The sequence below is a fragment of the Apteryx rowi genome, unplaced genomic scaffold, assembly GCF_003343035.1.
Source record: "Apteryx rowi isolate R43461 unplaced genomic scaffold, aptRow1 scaffold_35, whole genome shotgun sequence".
Taxonomy (NCBI): domain Eukaryota; kingdom Metazoa; phylum Chordata; class Aves; order Apterygiformes; family Apterygidae; genus Apteryx; species Apteryx rowi.
In genome coordinates this window covers 2,309,445-2,330,727 of record NW_020449974.1, presented here as the reverse complement: position 1 = coordinate 2,330,727, position 21,283 = coordinate 2,309,445, and positions in this window count along the sequence as shown.

Below are 21,283 nucleotides of genomic sequence, written 5' to 3'. Positions count from 1 at the left end.
CCTCAGTTACTCTGTCACCTTGACATCTTCACTAAACAGATGTAAATGACAAATGCTAACAAATTCATGAGACATTCACACAGGTCAAGAAAACAAGCAAATATAAGATTAATACAAGYTAATCTGATACCGTTTACAGAATAATTAAGGTCTTGAACAGAACCTCTCTCTGGTTTTAGTAATGAATATTTGTAAATCACTATTGCCACATGAAATCATTCAGCATCTTTTCTGCCTTATGAGCTTCTTTCCTAATTTTAATAATGAACGTCTTTTCAATCTAACAATGTTCTTTAGATTTAAAGTTAGTGGATTAATATGCACATAAAAAATAAGTACATCACCTCTAATATCTCCCTGGTTGTCAGGTTTTACTTTGCATCACAGACTCACTATGGATAATTAATATTGGCAAGATTACAGTTTGGCAAATTAAACTATGTGCGCATGGAGTAAAAAGCAGAACCATGGAATAATTTTATTGCAAGTGAGATGGCCATATAAAATTTCTGTGATTTGCTGCTACCTCCTACAGCCTTTCTGCTCTGGAAAGTTGTTCCCCCTCCAGGTAGCACCACTTTGGTGAGCTTTAAGAGACAAGTGGTGCTGACATGAGAACATCCCTGGTTTTGATCTGCGCCCTGCTCTGGGCACAAATCATCACTGTCATGTCAAAGCCACCACATCTGCACAGGAATTAATCGTTTCAGGCGAGTATCAGGCTGCTAGCAGTGCTCTCGGGGTGCCAGATGCTGCATGAAACCTCACCATCACTGGTAGATCCAGATGTTCTCCATGGAGGTATTCTCTTAAATAACAAGCTAACTAGCTTTAGCATTTAATTTGCGGGGGGCAGCGACAGCAAAGTTTAGTGTCCGTATAAGAAATAGCCAGAGATCTGACTCTGAACAAAAGCCTTTTCAGTAACCTGTGCCTCCGTTTAGACCGTGATGTTGTTGACCGCCCACTTATGAACTGAAAGAAGTTTGTGAACAGGATTTAGCTTCTTGTCAGTCCATAGAAACTTCTGCTATGTGCTGTCCGGTAATTTCTGGTGGATACCTTAATAATCTACAGCTCTAGCGCTCCATCATGGCTGCATCCTGAACAGCAGAGGTCTGATTTCTGCAGCCAGAAGGGATTTATCTTTGAACTCTTTACCTTGATTTATCTCTGAACCATTACCTTGATTTAGATTATATGTTCTCCTTACCATCCCTCTTGGTTTTCAGTTACACAAGCCGACATCTACAAAGATGATCATTTTCTTAATAAAATATTACAGACCCAACAACATAAGGCAGGTTATACTCAAGGAAAAAGCTTGTCTTAGCTTTTTATTTTACTATCCTTTCATTTGATGCAGGATCAAACATGTTTTTGAGCTCTTTTGAGTTTCCCAGACTGTTAACTTCCCCAGAATGGATTTTCTGACTTGCTCTTGTAACTTTTTCATAAAAAACACCATTTTAACACCTTTTCAACATCCAAGGATTTTTTTCCAATGGGAAACATTCTAAATTGTGTGAAAAAGGTATAAAAGAGAGATTCTGTAAATGACCTCACCCTTTTCTTCATCAGCGAAGCCAGAAGTTGTCCTTATCTCCTCCCTCCTCCCTTCTCTTTAGCTGTACTATTGCAGACGCAGAATTAAGTTCTCCCGTGTTTCTTTTTCAAACTCTCTGCCTTCCTCTGCCCCTCCCTCTCCAAACCACGGGGCAAGAGATGCTGAGATTCCTTGATGTTTTCAGTGTGTTGTTCTAACTCTTCATTTTCTTAAAAGCCTTATTGCCCATATAGCAACCTAGCTTGCTGCCTTCTATTTTTCCCCTGGCTTTCCCTTYCCCCCCCACCAAGTTTCTATTTTCAGCAGGCTACAGAGACTATCTATACCTTTTCTGCATCCAGCACTAAAAATGTGCCTCTTGGCCAGCTGCAGGGTATAACATAAAACCCTCAAGGGAAGTTGTGCTTCTTTTCGTTGTTTGCTCTGACTTTAATGCTGTAAGGCATTTCGGTGTGACCCATGTCCAGAAGGCATTTTACTGAACAAAAGTGCTTTGCTGCAGTAACTCAATCAGCTGATTATTCCAGGTGCTACTACAAGTTCCATCAATGTCAACACAATGTGGCTTGTGTTGGCTGATTATGCAAATAAAATCCAGAAGTACCAAATTGTAATCACAGTACAAACACTATTAGCACCTGATTTATCAATTACTAACTTTATTAGCCCCTGTGATTAGTATGAGCTGGGAGAAATCCTTCCGGGTACCAATGTATTTACCTACACCTATATGTAGTCCTTATGTTGGTGGTCCAATACTGAAACTGCCCAGTTCAAACAATTAGTTCATTAGTAAAAGATAAAGTCAACATGTCACATCCTTCAGAGCTATCCTGGTAGGCAATGCATCCCAAAAGAAATGGTGTAAGATACTGATTCCTACTACTTCCATTATTTGAGAGCTTTTCTCTACTGTCAGGTGTATCTTCTTCAGCTTCCCATCCTGTATGTTGGATTACAAGTCCCAATCTATCATAGACAGGTCTTTAGCAAAAATAACTTATTTCTAAAAAAGTATAAATATATATACATGTGCATGTGCGTGTGTGTGTTTATATAAATTCTCCATCAATGTTTTCTTATGATTTTCAAAGTGGTGGTGGAGGACAGGAATGGATGTTCCTGGATTCAGGTTCTGCCATGCTGTTGTGATACTTTCTGCATTCATGGATTAAAAGAGGATGTGTGTGTGCAGTTCTCTACAGACTCACTCCAAACGGCTCTCACGTGCTCCAGACACAGAGGTCTTGATAACCATGGAAAAAAATGTACCGAAAAAAATGCATTTCAAACATTTTTAAATGGTCAGGCAACTCAGGTTATTTCCTCTCTTTTAAAATCCAGAGAGTTTTTATTTCTTAAAGCATAACATTCCTTCGCCACTGCTAGACAGCTCTGGATTGATTGATATGATTTGTATATCTGGGGTAAGTTGGTTTATCTGAGAATTTTAGAGGGATTCAAAGGGCAAAATGTGTTCTGACACTTAATTTTACAAGTACATTTGTTCTGCCAAATAATTAATTCTTTAAATTCTTCCAAATGGGAAATCATGTTTTCTGGCCTGTAAGCAGCCTTGTTATTCCTAACCATAGAGCCTGAAAAATAACAGCTTTTTTGCACTTATCAGCCCAYGTGGCACCTATAATTTATAGCATTTGTAAATACAAATGGAATTAATGCCAGGTAGGGTTTCCAAAGGGCCTGGGAATCGGATATGCTTTCAGAAAGACTGTTGACCAAAGATCATAGGCCAATCTGTTTAAGGGACAAGCCTGGCACACTGTCTTGAAAACTTTTCTTCACCGGAGTAGTGGTGTTGAACTCAGTGGTTGAATATGTCTGAGTAAGCACTGGCTGGATTAAATTTCTCCCTTAAAATTCTAAATTTTTACAGAGCTGTCTGCACATGAAGGAACAAGCTCTAACTATAGCTGACATATTTACATTGTTCAYGCCAATCAAAATATTAAAGGACTTGGGACATTAGCATCCCTTTATCTCCTTGTCTGTACATATTGCAATCCATACAAAGAGGAATTAACTCTTTCACCCTTCACACACGTCCATTTTCTTTCTTTGCTTAAATTATTTTTCTCTTGTAATTCATTCTTTCCTGTATTTCCAGCTTGTAGCATTTAAACCTTGACTTTTGGAATTGTCACAGGAGTGAAACTGCCTTCATTTTTATCTGATCAACCCCTCCAAGGAACAGACTTAAAAGCCAAAGAAGTGGAGAGACAGGTGATATAAAGAAATGCTCTGTCCTTGGTTGTGTTCAAGAGTCGACTGAACATGGACCTGATTGTTCTGATCTAATTGAACATGTTTTGAGCAAGGGGTCAGACCAAATGACATCTGGATGTTCCTTCCAAATTAAAATACCATTCTATAATTCTGTGAAATTCCTCGCAGAACTACATTTCCATGATGAACAATATCAATATACTTGACAGACATTTTTATTCCCAGTAGGGTGACTGGGGCCTGAGAAATGTGGTCATATGTTTGTGACCTGGAGCTGTTCATGGTCCACTTCATAGACACATGGCAACATCCAGAATCTGGTGGCCCAGTTGACCAGTCAACATTACTGGGCTGAAGATAGCTCCTGTGTCACCCATTAACCATCACTAGTCCTATGCCATCTCTTTTCTGAATTAGTAGCAGAACTCATCACGAGTCACAGACCTTCTGTAGTCTGAATTTTCCATGATTTCTGTGCCAAAATCATAGTCTTAGCCATGACCATAGCATCAGATCACTTCCTCACTGACTCTCTTGGGTCCTTGTTAATTTAGTATCCAAATCAAAAGAATAATAAGAAGAAATGAGAATATCCCAAATCCTGAAAAATCTGAAGATGAGGAAGAATTATATTAATTTCCAGTAGATTTATAACAATATGATTTAACACATTTTAAGAGTGTTATATTACAATTGTTTCAGTGAGGAAAAAAGTTGCTATGAATTTTTACTTACAAATAACTTAACTTAGATAATACAAAGTAAACAGCATTCCTTACCCCAATCACTTTTAATTTAAGTCCCATGTCTGGGTTATGATCTCTTATCCTGCAGGGGATGTACAAACACGGAGAAACTACCCTTACTACTAAAAAGACAGAAGGAAAAATCTGCAGGAGAGGTGAAAGCCTACTTTTGTATCATTGCTGCACTAGTCCCTAGGGCTACTTGACTAGCATTCAGATGTGATAAAGATGAGGAGCTGAATGAGAGATGGTTAGGATCAGAAATGGAGAAGGTTGCACAGAAAATGCCATGTCAGAAGGCATTATAAAATTTCCCATCAAGCTTAGAAAAGTTTGTTGGGCAAATGTTCTTGTATGGAGGCTGTCCCTGCAGGTCCTTTAGAAGGTACCCAAGGAGCTGATCTGACTTGCAAGGGCAGCTGGGAGGTCACGTAATTCATGTCCTTACCCCACAGTAGGATCAATTCTACCTGTGTCAGTCTTCACAGTTAAGCATCAACCCACCATGTTTTTAAACCTTCAGTGAGGGGATGCCATATCCTCTCCAATCAGTTGACACCAGTGTTTCACTATCCTTATTAAGCTGCACCAGGAAAGGTGCATATTAGATGTTAGGAAAAAATTTCTGAGTCCCTTACTCTTAGCCATCCCCAAAAACAAAGGAAATGTACTTTGTTCTTCTTCTCACTTGTCTTCTACATACTAAAAGACAGTAACCAATTCTCTTCACTAAGATGAGAAATCCTTTTCTTTCTACTTTCCTTATAGGTCATGGTTCCTCTATTTTCTCTCATTGTTCTCTAATGAACTCCTCCAGCTGGTCCACTGAAACTGTGGTACCTGGGACATAAGCTGAGGTATCATTCTCAAACAGAGCAGAATTACTTAATGACTTAAGTATCTTACAGGCAATGCTCTAGCACATACGTCCCAGCAGGGCAGATACCAGTGTGACCTTCTCACGAGTTTTCACTGTGTCTCTGTGGCAGCCCCAGTTCTCTTCTACTGGGTGCTGCCACTCATCAACTCTTCTGTATCACACAGATGATTTTTTCTATCTAAGGGTTGAATTTTGCGTTTTTGGCCTTATGCAGTTGGACCTTATTTTTCCAGACCATTTCTCCAAATTGTCAAGACAATTCTGGATTCCAGTCTTGTCCTCTGATATGCTGGCAGTCTCTCCCTGCTTGTTAATATGATTTGCAAATGCAATCAGTCTGTTGATTCCCAAAGTCATTAATAACAAATGTTGGCTGGTACTTGTCCTACGGCAGACTTCTGCAAGATGTTTCTCAATACATCGTTTTGGTGTGATAGTTCTCAGAGAATAATTATTAATGCTTCATTATTTTCCAGTCAAATGCTAGTACAATAAATAGTAGCATTATCTAACTCACGTTTCCCCAAATTACTGAGGAGCCTGCCTTGTGAAATAATGTCCAAACCTTAAGTCACGATATATGATGTCTATGATTTCTCTCCTATCAGCAAGGTCAACTGCCACGTCAAAAAAGAAATCAAATTTCYTCAACACAGTTTGTTCTTCAAAAAAAAAACTCTTGGTTGTTATTCATCTCTTTGTTGTCTTCTTGATGCTTGCAGACTGAGTATTTGTTTCAATATTATTGCGGAAGTTGAAATGAAGCTAACTCTTTCCATAGATTGACCCTGTATTTGTCTTTTCCCACCTTCCTCCCTGTTTTCTCAAAGGTGATAACCACACCTGTGTGCTTTTTCCAGCTATTTCCCTGAGTACGCATAGATGGATGTAATCAGGTCCAGATCATTTGAATCGCCTACCTGTTACATCATTTTTTTTCCCGTTATAGCCTGAGTTCTCACCTCTTTGTCACTGATGTTAATTGCTCCAAACACCTAATCACACTTGAGCAAGAAAGGAACTAGATAGCTCCATCTTCTGTGTCGTTAATTGACATCTTCCTCTCTCTTGAGATGAAGACCAACTTTATCATGGACCTTCATCTCACTCTTAAGGTATTTATCAGAATTTTTTAGTTGCCCCTTGTCTATCTGATTTTTGTCCCTATATATTTGTGCTAGTCTCTTGAACTTGTCCATAGTATTTTGATCTAGTTTTCAGATCCTGTATGTTTTTGCCTGTTTCTGAGGTCCCTAAAGGTCTATTTGGCCAAGTAAGTTTCTTATAACTTTCTTACCATGTTAGGATGGTCTGTATGTCTTCCTTTAACAGAATTTTCTTAAGGCATTGCCAGCTGTCCAGAATTTTTCCCTTAAAATAATTCCCTACTGGATCTTAACTACTTCTGTTTGATRAAATGCTTTTTCTTGAAGACCATAATCAGTATCTTGCCTTCTTTTCCTAAGATCTGTCCTCGCTGTTTCACAGTCTCACACAAACTGTCCTCTGTCTTCTTCTTCTCAGCCAGTTCCTACCTATTATGTTAAAACTCATAACATCTCCTCTTTTGTTTGGTTAGCTTTTTAGTTGTCTGTCAAAAATGTATCATCTTTATTAATTTCTGAGGCTTTCTAGATGCTTTGTGTGCCCTGCTGTTCTGCTTTTCCAGGCATGTCTGGGTCAAGAAATTCCCTTCTCCTATCCCTCTGTTGCYTCCAATGGGTACTGCTCTGACTAATTATGGTGATTTTCCAAAAACAGACCCAGAAATGAAAAGTGAATCTTTCACACTGACAGCTGGAAAATGGCTGTGGCACATGACCAAGACATAAACAGTGTTTAGAAAAGGGGTGAATTGTTGCTGCACAAGTGACCTTTTTACAAGCATATCAATTTTGACATCTCTCATAAGCACTAAGACCAAGTAAAACATCAGATAAAGCCGACAGGTGCAAGCAGCAGGAAAGGTGGCTTGCCATGACTCTGGGCCTCCTTTAGGGTGCTTGTTGGGGTCATTCTCATCCAAGCGTTGTTGGAAACCCAACGACTGTTCCAACTGCAGGCATCAACTGTGGTAGTAATTCTCAGATACATGGTTTTACAGAGACTGTGGCTGAGCTTCATGAAGAAGAGCTTTTCCCCAATTTATTGGCTGGATTGTTTATATTCCTTGTGGTTTATTTTTCTGTCTAATTGGTGTTTGAATCTCTTTGCATTATATTTCCTCTAGCAGCTGATTCTAGGGCATTTTAATATCCTCTAGGAAATTTCTTGTAATGCTTCAATTAGAAGCTTTCTCACACTTAGCTTCTTTTAATTTAGGTCTCTGTGTTCAACTGACAGAGGAACAATAAAAAGAAAATTAGTTGGATCCTGCTATTTTTATAGGTTTAAAAGGTAAACATTACTGACTGCATGGGTTACGTCTCTGGTTTCTTTTTCTACTCCACAGGCTCATCTATTTCATACTCATTGTCATTGCATCTGAGCACCTTTTGGTCATGCATTAAGCTATGTGACTTACACAGACTGTCTGCACGGTTATTGCTGGTCTTATTGTTCCCTTTCCACTGGAGAAGATGAGTACATGGAGTCTTTTTCTGACTTTTCTTTATTTACTAAATACACTATTTGTAATACTCATGTTGCTATACACTGATGTTATGAAAGATAAGCTCAGGGAAAATAAAGATAGTGGTCCTTAGCTCAACAGCCTCAAAGACAGATATGTGCCATGAACAAGATAAACTTTAGCCAGTTGCAGAAAAGTTCATGGTATCAGAAGAGTGAGAGCATTAGCCATGATTTTCTTTTCATGGACGTTGTTGATCTGCTACATATCTTGGCCTGGACTCTTCTTCACCTCTAAATGCAAGCACTAGTTAATCTTTTGCACAGTAAAATTCATGATAAATGTAAACTTACTTTTTCAATTTCCTRCTTACTTTCTGTTAGACAGTGTTGCTGCCTGGGAATTTTGTTAAAACCTTGCAACTTTATGGGTTTGTTGTGTGAACCATGGGCTCATTTCTTCTCTTGATTTGAAAGTAGCTGATTGAAGAACCATCAGGGTAGTTATGATGACCTGTTGCCATGATTGCAAGAGTTACAGGCAAGCATATAATGCAGAAGTACATAATAAATCAGCAAGTACTGGGTTGGTCGGCTGGTCAGCTTGTTCAACATCACTTGGATAAATTAAATGTCCCAGAAACCTGACTGTGTATCACATCTTGCTCAACCCCTGCCTGGTATGCCCTGCTTTGGCTAAACATCCCAATTAAGTGACCATCACTGATTTGCTACCATGGAGTTGACCTGTTTTCTGGAGAGAAGCTCCAATTAAGCAAATTTCTCAGCTGTGTGTATTTTTTAATAGGAACATGTTTCTGTGAGTACATTGCTTTAAAGAACGTAGCATTGCTTTGGGAAAGCCAGCAGTGCAAAAAATCCTCTCAAGCTGTCCACCAGATACATAGGAATTAAATATATCATATGAGAAGGAAACAACATATTTTCTAATCTTTGCCAACCGCATGGAGATTCACCTTTTTTACATCTTATGTCCTGAGATGATCACCACAATAAGAGTTGACTGAAATCCCACAGACCTTGTTTTTGCTTGCAAATTTGCTTAAGCTCGTATCCTAATCATGTACTTGAACCATCTATGTTTCTTGGCCGAATTCCAGTTCTGATTCCTCTCTGATTAAGTTGTTCCAGTTCATTAACCAGTTTAGTAATCCTGAACCAGTCTTTATGGGAAAATACAACACTGATAGCTCGAAAAGGGAAGGTGACCAAGGCAGATTTCAGATAGGAGTTTTAGGTCCTTATTCCTATTCCGATGCCAGACCCTGGAGGTCACTTCCCAGCAGCATATTCCAGGTCCTCCCCACCTCCTTCAACTTGGGATGTACAGTTGAGGACCCTGAGAATCTGCCATGGGGACATGTGTGGTACCAGTACCAGGTCCATCTGCTTTCTTTCCCATACTGGCACAGAGCCTGGCACTCTTGCATTAGACTTTTCTTTGGGGTTGATTGGGGATGAATGAGGCAGCACAGGTTGGTGAGGCACATCAGAACCTAATAGAGCAGAGGTAAGGGTAACAACCCAGCTCTCCAACATGACAGAAAGGAATCAAAGATGTGTCTTTGGCTGGGAAGGACTCTCCATTAGTGACGTTCCTGGAGCTGGCTTTAAAACTGTCAAAGTAGCCCAGGTTTCTCTATCAGCCTTGTACAGACTCAGAGAAAAGTAACAATATGGCAAGAAAACATATAGCCGTTGAGTATTCTCCCTGTCTACAGTTATTTTCAGCTCAGAGGATTTCCTGAATCTGATGCAGTTTGCTCCTTTAGTACCCCCAATAGATCTTTCTTACAAATCTTGTCCAGACTCTCCCTGGAGCCATAACAACTTTCTGTACCTGCAATACCCTTTGGCAAGAAAGCCTGCTGCATAGACAGCCACCCCTTCTTGTCTTTTTTTAATATGACTCATACAAGTTTCATTTGATAGTTCTTTCTTTGGAAAAGACAGAGAGTAGTTGATCTTTTTCCACCACCTCCAATCCCCTTGACTTTGTACCTTTGACCATCTCTATTCCAGACTGAAGAGTCCTAACCTGCTCGGTCAGACTTCATATGGAAACTGTTCCACACAGCTGAATGGCTTTGCTGCCCTTTTCTGCAGTTCTCCTGTAACTCATGAGAGATAAGGATGCCAAGCTTACCCATAGCATTCAAGGTGTGGGAAAATCCAAATATTCAAGTTCTTATGCAGTGTCATAATGTCCTATGCTTTCTTTTCCATTCCTAAGATCTGTGGTGCTTTTTGTTTTAGTCTATTGAGCACTGGACTGATTTATCAAAATCATAGAGAGATATTTATAGAAGTATCTGTCATAACCCCAGGAGCTCTCTGCATTTCAGTATCTAATGTGAAATGAAATAAAACCCAATCTCTGCAGCTGATGCCCGAAGCCTGAATGTATTGGGCTGTTCTCACCAAATTCAGCTTTGGCTCTGCCAGCATGCTGTAAAAACAAAAAGTTCAGTTTTACCTCCATGAAGCCAAGGGGATTCTTTTTTAAATCTGAATCCAGATAGTTAGTTCTTTTAAAGATTTAGGCAATACCCAAGAATGGATTCAAAAACAATTACATGGACTGTGGACGGAAAGAATTTTTTTACACTGACTTATGCCATCAGCTCTCTTCTCCTTTATCAGTTTCATATATTTTAAGTCTCATCATATCAACAATATGCAAAGAAGATGAAGTCTACTGGAAGCTCAGGAGACCAGAGTTCTGGTCTAAGTGTCACCTGTGTCCTGCCGCCTGGCCTGTGGCAAGTTGTTGCATGTCTGGTTTCTCTCCAATTATTTCTCTTTTCTGTTTTCCTGGAAAATCCTCTGGGGAAGAGGTTAGTGTATCTGCTCATGCCTCATTTACCCCTTCTCCTTCCACAAGAGGAACGTGAAGAGTGGTCTTTCTGGGACTAGAAAAATATTTAGAGTCCTTTCTACAAGAGTAGCAAATAGCAGTTGCCTAAGAACGAGCATAAGAGCTGGCCAAGTATACACTCTCCTGGCCGTGGAGCGCCTGCCATTTGAGAAGTCAAGCAGGGAGCAGTATGGTGAATAGGCAGAGATTACAGCCATAGATTTGTAGCTTCACCCTGCCTGTCCCACTATACTTACTATTTCTGGTCATTTAAGATCTAAAGACTCTTAAACCAGGTACATTTGGGCAGAGGTCAAAGCTCGTATCAAATCCGAAGGGTAACATGACATTCAATAATAACTTTTTTCTTTCATTTGTCAGTGACCACCTTGATCTGTAGAGATCAGCAACCATTTCTCTGTGTGTTGAAAGAAAGTATGAAGTTAATAGGAATGAATGTTAAGAGCTGTCTTCGACAAATTATTTTCATAGCATTCAATAAGCTTTCATGCTAATTTTGCTTATGTTCATTCTCTCTCCTGACCTTTCTCAGGTGTGCTAATATACTCCCATTACATGGAATTATTTGGATTTACAAGGCTAACCTGGATGGTGAGATAAAGAAGTTCTAGTCTTTGTTGGCTCTAGCAATTTGCCATTATATTCTGCATAAACAAATATAACCTAAGACAAACATTTGCTTCTCACACTTTCTCCCATGGCTTTAAACATATGGGGGGAGGGAGGGAAATTCTAAATCGTCTCTCAGCTTTTAAATAACTTTTGCATCTTTTATTTTCCATCATCCTGGAGGGAGAAAGGAGCAGTAGAAATCACTGATCTCTAACCACAATCATTTCCTGAATGCCAGAGAACTACTGTGAGACTGAGGACTCACTCACTGCTTAAACATCTGTACTGGATTATGGCACTTTCCTTTTTGCTCCTGCATCACAGTCTGCAATCAGCTACTGCTCCAAACCAGAAGCTGGAAGCAGCTGCATACTTCAAAACTGTTCCAGGCTTCCACCTCTAACATTCTTGCAGAGCAATTTTTCCAGCAAGGATCTCTTTCTGGATTTTATGGATGCTTCTTTATCCAAACACTGCACAGCAAACAGTAAATCCTGTTTCCTTCCTGTACCGGAGCTGAAGAAATGTGCTTTCAGTTCCTACTAGTTTTTAATGCGGCCTTACTAATTTCTTTCTGCGTTGCTTTCCAGATTGTTGCCTGTAATCTGCACCTCTTTCTCCCACAGACTGTCAAGCTACTTATAATATACACTTCTCTGGAAGTGCATTTTTCTTCTTTTATTCTCCATATATTTATGTGCTAGTCCCTACTAAAAATAATGATGGTAGTTTTAATAATGACTGATCTTCTTTCACCTGATTTAGCTCTTTAGCTAGCTGACGCAAGAAGATTATTCATTGTCTTCTCCAAAGTAATTTTCATGAGTCTTTGGGAGTCATGTCTTCCGTCTGATTGACTCATTAGATTTCAAGTTCCCTAATAGCCAAGACCAGAAAGATTGATTCAGATGGTGCCTTCGGGGAGTTTGTTCCTGACTTGCATGTCAGACCTGCATTTCTCCTGAGAGGTAGTAATGCATGCCAACCCCATGGATTAATTGCCAGAAGAAAGCATGCTTTCTACACCCTACAAAGTGCACTGAGATATTTATTTCAACACCAGGCATGTTGCTGGCATGTGGATTGACAGCCACCCTCTCCCAGTTTCCAGTGTCACCACAATATGGACTATCTGACGTCCAAGCAAATGTTCAAAAAAGAAAAAAAAAGGAGCAGGGGGAAGGAAGGAGATACATAGGATAGCCACAAGCAAAGACTCTGTAAAGTCTCTGTAAAGTGGTAAATATTTGCACATTGAACGTTACCAAGATATCCTCAGACTGAAGTTTAACAAGGCATTGCATCCTGTAAAGGTTGAAGCGAGGCAGGAAACTATGGTCATCTCACATGGGACCATGGTGATCTGGGAAATCTAAAAGTGTGTTAGGATGCAGAAAATTTGGCTCCTTTTCCAGAAGGATCTGGGTTAATACCTTTGTTTCCTTGTCTTTAACAGGGGAATAATACAGCCTTCATAAAATGTTCTTGAAATCTATCACTAACCTCTTCCTTCCAACTGGGACCCAGAGCTGGAAAGAGCCACTCAGTAAATAAGGCTGTGGGGAGACTAGCTCTGCCAGCGGGAACAGAGACCTGATCCCATATTTGGGGTTCAGAACTCCTACCTTCCACCGTGGGAGATCAGAAAGTAGGAAATATTCTACAATTGCCATGTGGTTTCTTGAAAAGTTTTGGCATCAGGAATACCAGGCTAAAAACTCTGCCCAATAGCGATGTCTAAAGCACTTTGGAGCAGCACTGAGGAACAGGAGACAAGATGAATAGCTCCTCTGCTGCAGCCAGGCATCACAGCCACAGGTAAGGTCACAGCACTTCTGTGTGGTTCCCAAACCACATGGAAGTTCGCTTGCAGAAATAGGATCATTCCCAGAAGTGAAAACACCAGGGAGGACATTCAGGAACTCCATATCATTTTCTTTCTGAAGAGACATTCTTACAGCAGGCAGTGGGGAAATCTGATTCAAGGCATCTCACTTAAGTCTAGCAAGGGCATCATATGTGCTATAACCTGAACGATGTGGACTTTTCTGGGCGTTCACAGGTAATACATCTGCCTGTGGTCATTGGCTCCCAAAGCAATCTCTCTTTCAAGCTCTGGTGTCCTAGGCACATTTCTGTCTCTCACTGCCCATTTTCCTCCCCTGGCTCTGCTTGCTAACAGAAAGACCTGCCCTGGAGATTGAATTCAATTACTGCGAAAATGGAGCACCACAGAATCACTTGGGAACAACTAAAAAGAAATTGATGCTGCCATCCAAATAGCCTAGTTAGTGCAGTAAGGGGATTCCTTTACCAAAATCTATTTTAAAGGGACTCTGATCTGCTCTGACCTCGTTCACCTCCAAGCTAGAGGGATAACAGCAGTGTGTTCTGGCTTTTGCTAGCCTAGAAGAATCTAATCCTCCCTTCGGTCTCTAAATCAGAACACAGTCATGCATGACTTCAGAGCCAGGAAGAAGAGAGCAAGCCTATCCTACATGTCTCATGCTAAAAGTGAACATCTGGCTAATGCTTTCACATGTCTGTTGCTATGCTTGTTAACTCTGTAGGTTGCATCAAGGAATATTTGGAACTAAGTCTATAATTATGCTCTTCTTTTAATAACTTTGAATGTTTATACATGTGCAGCCTTTTGATTGGGTGTTAGCAAGACAGATGAACTAAATAAGCCTTTCAGTCACATCGAAGAACAAATGCCAGCAGGAAATCTAGTTCTTCTTAGTTAACATCACTCCCCGGSATGTTATCCATTGGTTTAACAGGGGCGTTGACAAGTGCCACACTGAGCCCCATGCAGATTCCAGCAAAAAGACACAGAAACACATTTTTTATCTTTAAGGTTGAGGACAGGTAAGGTTGAGTTGATCAACAAGGCACTGACATGAGAGTAGGGAGATGTCCTCCTCCCACGCTCAGTGCTGCCATAGACATCGTCTCTGACTGTGTCGTGTTACGTTTTGATGGAAAGGAAAAGTGAGGCGTGCAGGAGAGATGTAACTCTCCCAGACACTATTTACTCATGCTTCATACCAAGAAAGGTCTTTGAGATTTTGAAACGTGGAGGTTGCTGAGCCCAGTCCAGCTTTTGCTCGTCCCCAGGTTGCACATGAGTTCCTGAAAAAGCCACGTTTGGAGCACAGGCATTTGGTAAACAAGCAAAGCCCAGGCTGGCTTGTGTTGTGTGTCACCAGAACGGGCAAAGCTGACCTCTGTCATGAGGGATTTTGTTTGAGCTGGATGGAAAAGAAAGCCAGCTGGACAGCGTATTGGCACTTTGGGCCAGATTTCTCAAAAGATGTAAAACAGGATGGAGCCATCGATTTCAGTGGGAGAAATGGTGTCAGAATTTGTTCCCAGAAGGGCTTATTCGTGCTGAGAGAGGCTGCAGGAACAAGCTTCTGCTGGACATAGYTACTCACTGCTAGCATTAAAAGAAAGAAAAGGAACGATACAACGCTTATTTTTTCCCACACCCTTTGCTTTTCAAACACTTCATGGAGACAGGACGTTCAAGTGCATTTAGCCAAATCTAAACTTGTCTTCCACTGTTTAAAACCTGGCCTCTGTAATAGGTATGGCATTAAATTGAAAAAAAAAAATTTTTTAATCAAAAAAAAAAACAAAACCAGCAAATGGGAACTAAACGGCAGGGCGGAAGCAAGGCTGAAGGCTGAAGRTACTGATGCAGGATGGCTTTTTCTCCAGGTTAGGTTTCCACAGTGAGCAGCCCTCCAGCYGGGCAGCAGCTCCACCGAAATCCTGCACCTCCGGATTGGAGGCTGGACCTCTGCCGCGCGTCCTGGCCCAGGGGCAGCCCGCTCCACCGCCCGCTCCCTCGCGGTGGATGGGAGGCGAGGAAGCCGGCCAGGCGGTGAGCGAGCTTAACGTCGCAGCGGGGGCTGGCTTTCTCGTCGTGCCAGCGGTGATCTTCCAGCCSTTCCAGTCCGTTATTTCCTGGTGGTTGTTAATTAGTCTGATCAGCTCACTGTCAATGCTGCGCAGCTGGAAGCACTAAAACATACCCCTGTCCTCCTTCTGTGGCAATTTTTTCCATCCTCGGAGCGATGCTGGAGCCCAGTCCCTGCTCCTAGGCTGGGATTCCTGGAGGAACAGGGTTGGCATGTGCCATTCTGCCCACTCAGCAGCCCAGCAGAAATAAATGAGACAAACATTTATTCCCTATCATTTTACATGAGTTATATATAAAAAAAGACATGCACGTTGAACCCAGATCTCTTTTTCCTGTCACAAAGTAGCTGGCAAAGTAACCGAAGGCAAAGCTGAGGAACAGCACCCGGTTTGCAGTGTTTAATTTTAGCCTGACTCTATGCCACTAATTTTCATGCCATATATTTATATTTGTTTGTATCTACTTGTGCTAAATTAAAGGGTGGAAGCCTGGGAGGTCCCGGTGTTCACATAAGGAAGCAAATTTAAGTTACTGAGAGAAATGGCAGTGCAAGCTGAGTTTATATAGCATTTGGCACGCAAACCAAATTCCCAGAAGGTTTTAGGGCACAGCCAAAAGCGCATCCAGGTTGAGGAGAGAGCTGACAACAGTCACACGTTGCCTTCGAGTTGAGAATAATCAGGCTTTGGATCATGGCCTTCCAGAATTAAAACAAAATCAATGTTAAGTTTTAATGGGATCGAGATCGTTATCTCCTCATGTCAAGGCATGATGCTTCACCAGTTTCTCCCTTTCTTTGCCCGTGATGAACAGACTCTCCTGCTTTGGCTGCATTGCTGCTGGTCACTAAAGCAGATCCACGGAGCTGGTGCCGAGGACCCGATGGCCACACTAGTCCTGCTTCGGGGGTTTAGGTCTGATTTGCTCCAGGAGAACACCTGTGACCTTCTGCCAACCCTCCCCTCATCATCCTGCTCCTGACATCTCCATTTTTATCTCCATCTCCGATAACCTGCATTCATTTAAACAGCAGCTGTTGGGACAAGGGCTTCCCCAAGTCTTGTGGATGTCTTGTGGTTGCTGGAGGGGAAAGATGTCACGACAACTTCCATTTGTGGGACAAGTCCTGACTGGGTCTCTTTTTCCAAAAGTTCGTTCAGAGAACTTTTATTTATAAGCGAAGGAGCCAGCCATGGGAGGCAGAATTTCACAACGTCAGAGGGATTTTGGTTCAGGGGTCTGACACTACCAGCCACTTTGATGTACTGAATCTCTAACTGGTAGGAAAAATTACAGTAATGGCAAATAAATGCTGACATTTTGGGGAAGTGAAATTTCTCAGAAAGGAGCAGACCTAGGACAAAACTTTTTTTCTGCGATAACAAGGAAACCTGTCGTTGTGATTTTGACCTTTTGTCGCATTTTTATTTATATATTTAGTTTTGCCCTTTTTATATTTTAATGTATTATTTATTCCATTCTATACATCAGTGACTGGTTTTCAAAAAAGTCATTCGTAACTGTTCTTCTATTAGGTAATTCTGTTAGTAATTTTAGAAGTAATTGGTAGCTGATCTTACATTCTGCTCATTTCCAAAAAAAGAAAAAAAAAAGTGCTTTGAGATGAAAAACTGGAATGTTCTGCTTGATATTGAACTATTTCATTATAGGGTTCTTAAAAGAACAAAGGAAAGAAAAATCATCCCTGAGGAATGCTTCATTTTGAACACATCAACATTTCCACTGAAAAAACAAACACATCCAAATAGCACTATAAACCGTGCTTATCTGCTTATTCTGTGCTTCCATCATACCTGTCTTTTCTGCCCAGATATCAGCTTGGCACTCACAGCTTTTCTCCTTATACAAAAAAAATCTGGCCTCTTTCCTTGGCTCCTTTCTGCTGTATTAGGACGCATCTGAGATTTTCGATGGCCAGGCTCAGTGACAGCATCTTCACGACACTAAAAGACTGGTCAGAAGAGCAGAAGGTGGCCTCGAAGGGATCACAAACAGTTGAAAACCAGAGCAAAATCTAAGCATTTACACRCATGGAAAAAAACCTAGCAAATGTAGTAACGGTGTTGATGCAATAGCGGCTGGGATGGTTCAAGGGAGCCAGAAAGCTAAGGGGAATGGCAAAATACGATACATTTCTGGGCAATTTTAGGTAGGTGTCACAAGAGGGTCGTCTCACTTTCCCCCCACCACCACCTTTATCAGTCAACTAATAAAAGCTATTATTTCCTCTCCTCACCCTCCTCACCTCTTTAATTAAGACATAAGCATTTAAAGTGTAGCCTGTTTTTTACTAGGCTTTAAATAACATTGCAGCAGTGCCAAGCAAACAAGCCATTAACTTCAGGGCTGCTTTTTTTGTTGTTTTGCTTTGTTTTACAGGACAGCTGGGCCTCCAGCAGCGCAGGTTTGATTCATCTCTCGCAATCACTTCTAACCCATTTTTTTAACGCGTCCGAAGACCTGGTGTCAGCTGGGAATAGGAGCTGGGAGAGGTAACCTCCAGCTGGACGTGGCCTTGGTGGGACATGCAGCAAAGTCTGGCCTTGGCCAAACTCCTTTCCCCRGAGGATCTTTGAATTGCCTGCACCCAGCAAGGCTAGCTCGTCTTTAAACATTATCATTTCAGCGCTGGTGTGTATTTAACGTGAGTAGGATCCGTGTCTCCTAGCTTTGGACCCTGGAGATGCTGCAGGTGTCCGCACCGGAGCTAATCTCCTGCCTGGAGAAAGGGTGCAACGAGGGCACGATTCGTCCCGTCCCCGAAACGTGTGAACTGCGCGCTCAAAATCCCGGCTTTTCCTCCGCACCGCTTTATTTCGAGCCAGCCGAAAATGAGGCCACGCTCCGAAAGCTCGTGTCTTTGCCGAATGAGGCAAGCGTGCAAGGAAAGGAAACGGCTTTGAATAGGCCGAGTCCATTCCCGCGGCGGAGGGCACAAACGAACGCGTGAGTCAACGCTGCTCGGGGTCGATGCAGCGCCRGCGGGTGGGATTCGCTTGATCCGTGTTGCCCAAACAGCTCAGTCACCATCAGGGTCCAGCCTCGGCCGCGGCTTTTGTGAATCTGGGATGCATGCAAATTTTCGCTCAAAATATTTTAAGCTGTGGTCTTTTGCGCTTGCAAAACCGCCTTGCCTTTTCAAAGCCCGGGTTTAGCGTCTAATTACGGAGTGACAGACATGACCACGTGTTTGCTGGCTYTATGTGTCCTTCTTTTGTTTAAAAAGCCCCATTCACACCACTATACAGAGCTACTCTTGCCTGAAATTTCGAGTCCTAGGATGAACTCTATCCCCGGCTAGAGGACAAAAAAGYGGGAGGAAAGAGCTGTAACGCGTCAAAAGGGGGAAGGAGCTGTACTTCCTTCCAGCTCAAGCCCGGCAGGTTGGCAAAGGTCCACGCGCTCGCAGATCCGTGTGTGTTTCCTCCGGCGCTTCGGTTCCTCCGTGCGGACCTACACGGACCCTTTTGCTGAGGTTTAAGCACGCGAGGATAAACCTGGTCCTCATTAGCTGCGACGAACAGTAATAGCCCCGGTTTAGACTGAAGCAAGGAGACAGATGGAAGGCAACGGGGTAACTGTATGGTAACGAGCCGATGCTCGTTAGCTGAGCCGCGATATCCGAGCGGGACAGGCTCCCTGCCGGCCCTGGTCGGGAGGTAAAATACACGGGAGCATCCCACGCTCGCGCACTGCCGGCAGGGCCCCTCCGTCCCGCTCCYGCCGGGCAAGAAAATGCCCTGAGTAAAGCTCCCGCGTTGGACCAGGGATAAAATTACCCCAAAGGGGGCAGTTTTACATCAGGACTGACCTTAAGTGTCTTGGCCTTGCCTTTCCCCAGGGCGGTGGGGTTTGACTTGGCTTTTCCAGTGCCCCATCCGAGCCCTGCGCTCCGAGGCATCCGAGGCTCCCAGCACTGTGGGCAAAGTGACTTTGGCTGCCCGGGAGTGGAGGGGACAGGAGCTCACGCAGGGGAGGGCAAGACTGATGCCCTCTTTACCCTGAGGGCATTCGATATGTCATTTAGGAGAAGCCTTTCTTTTCCAACCCAAAAGGGGATTTGAATCCTTGCTTTACGTGAGAAGTTCAGCCCAGACATAATTTTGGAGCAAGGCGCATGTTTTCCTTATCTCTGTGTGTCACTGGGTAGATTAGACAAGATATATATAATCTAGACAGCAATCTGTGTAGCTGCAAAGACACAGCTACAAAATTCCATGGATTGAGATCGTCCCATGCTGAGTTTAGCATCCCGGTACGAAACAGTGCTTTGTTTTGCTGGTTGACATGTTTTTGTCAAAACATAGGGAAAATGAGTAATTTGACCTCAAGAGTTGGGTGTTTAGGTCTGGGTTGTTTTCTTTTTAATTCACATGAAAAAAAWTTTTAAGTGAATTTAAAAAAGAAAAAAAGCAAACAACAAAACCATCCTTCTGAACATTTTCCTTGTACAGTATCTGTTCCTGTTTGCTTGTGTTTTCTAGTTGTTCTACATTTCTTGTTCCCAGCGGGGTCGAAAATCCAACTCTAGGAAGGAGGGTGAATCCTAAGGGACAAAAAAGGTGCATGAAAGAAATAAAGATCAAAATGTGTCATTTCCTGACATGATTGTCAAGGAAAATAAGGAAATAAACATAAGGTTTTTCTTTTCTTTTTTTTTTTTTTTTTTTGGTCCACTCTCATCACCCAGTGAATTAAGAGACTTGTCCTGCTCTATCAGCGCAACAGTTAAAACACCTCGCTGTCTACTTGGACTGTCTTTTAAAGTCATTTTTTAAGAGAGAAAAGTTGGAAAATCACGGATAAACACTCCAAAGAAATATTTCCTGTGTATAGTAGGAAGGAGCCAAGGGAAAACCCCTGTTCAACACCGGGGTCAGTCCCCACCGCAATGTATGGAGGCAGAAGGGTAGGGTCACTGGGAGAAACCCAGTGTAAACAGRATCTGCTTTTATCGGTGGGAAAAAAAGCCCTGTTTAAATTAGCCAGAAATATGCACCTATATGTTTTAATCACAAGGTGCCGTTTCRGAGTCTGGCAGCAGGGCTGAGTCGCAGCAGCGGGACTAGCTGATCACACGCTGTCCCTGGGCACAAGGCATCGATGCTCCCTTCTGCTTTTACAAGGGTTTTTACTAGGGACAAGGGGTAGGTCACGTTTGCAGCCTGGCCTGGTGGGGCAGGTCGGGCAGGAGTCCTCGGCTTGAGCGGCAGGGCAGGAGTTGCAGGGTTGGCCTGGAAAGGATGCACACGGGCCGAGAACGGAGACTCAGCTTTGCAGGGTGGGACTCGTCCCTCCCGGCGGGGCGCTGGACCTGCGTGGGGAGTTTCCCAGCCTTGCAGGGCATCTGTCTCAGTGGGACACTGGTGTTAGGGGGCAACTTGCCAGCCTTGCAGAGCATCCCTCCTGGCGGGATGCTGGACCTGGAGGGGGAGATGGGGGGGGAGTTTTCCAGCCTGACACAGTCGGAACTTGCCAGCCTTGCAGATCCCCTCTCCTGGCAGGATGCTGGACCTGCGGGGAGAGCTTTCCAGCCTTGCAAGGGATCTCTCCTGGTGGGATAGTGGGACACAGTGGTGACTTGCCAGCCTTGCACAGCATCCCTCCCGGTGGGATGCTGGATTTGGGGAAGGGAGTGGGGGGAGTTTTCCAGCCTTGCAGGGCACCTCTCCGGGTGGGATAGGGGGAACTTGCCAGCTTTGCAAAGCACCCCTGGTGATGGGACACTGAACCCGGGGAGGGGACCGGGAGCCGTCGGGGGGCCGGAGCGGCCGCGCAGCTCCGCGCCGCGCAGCTCCGCGCCGCGGGC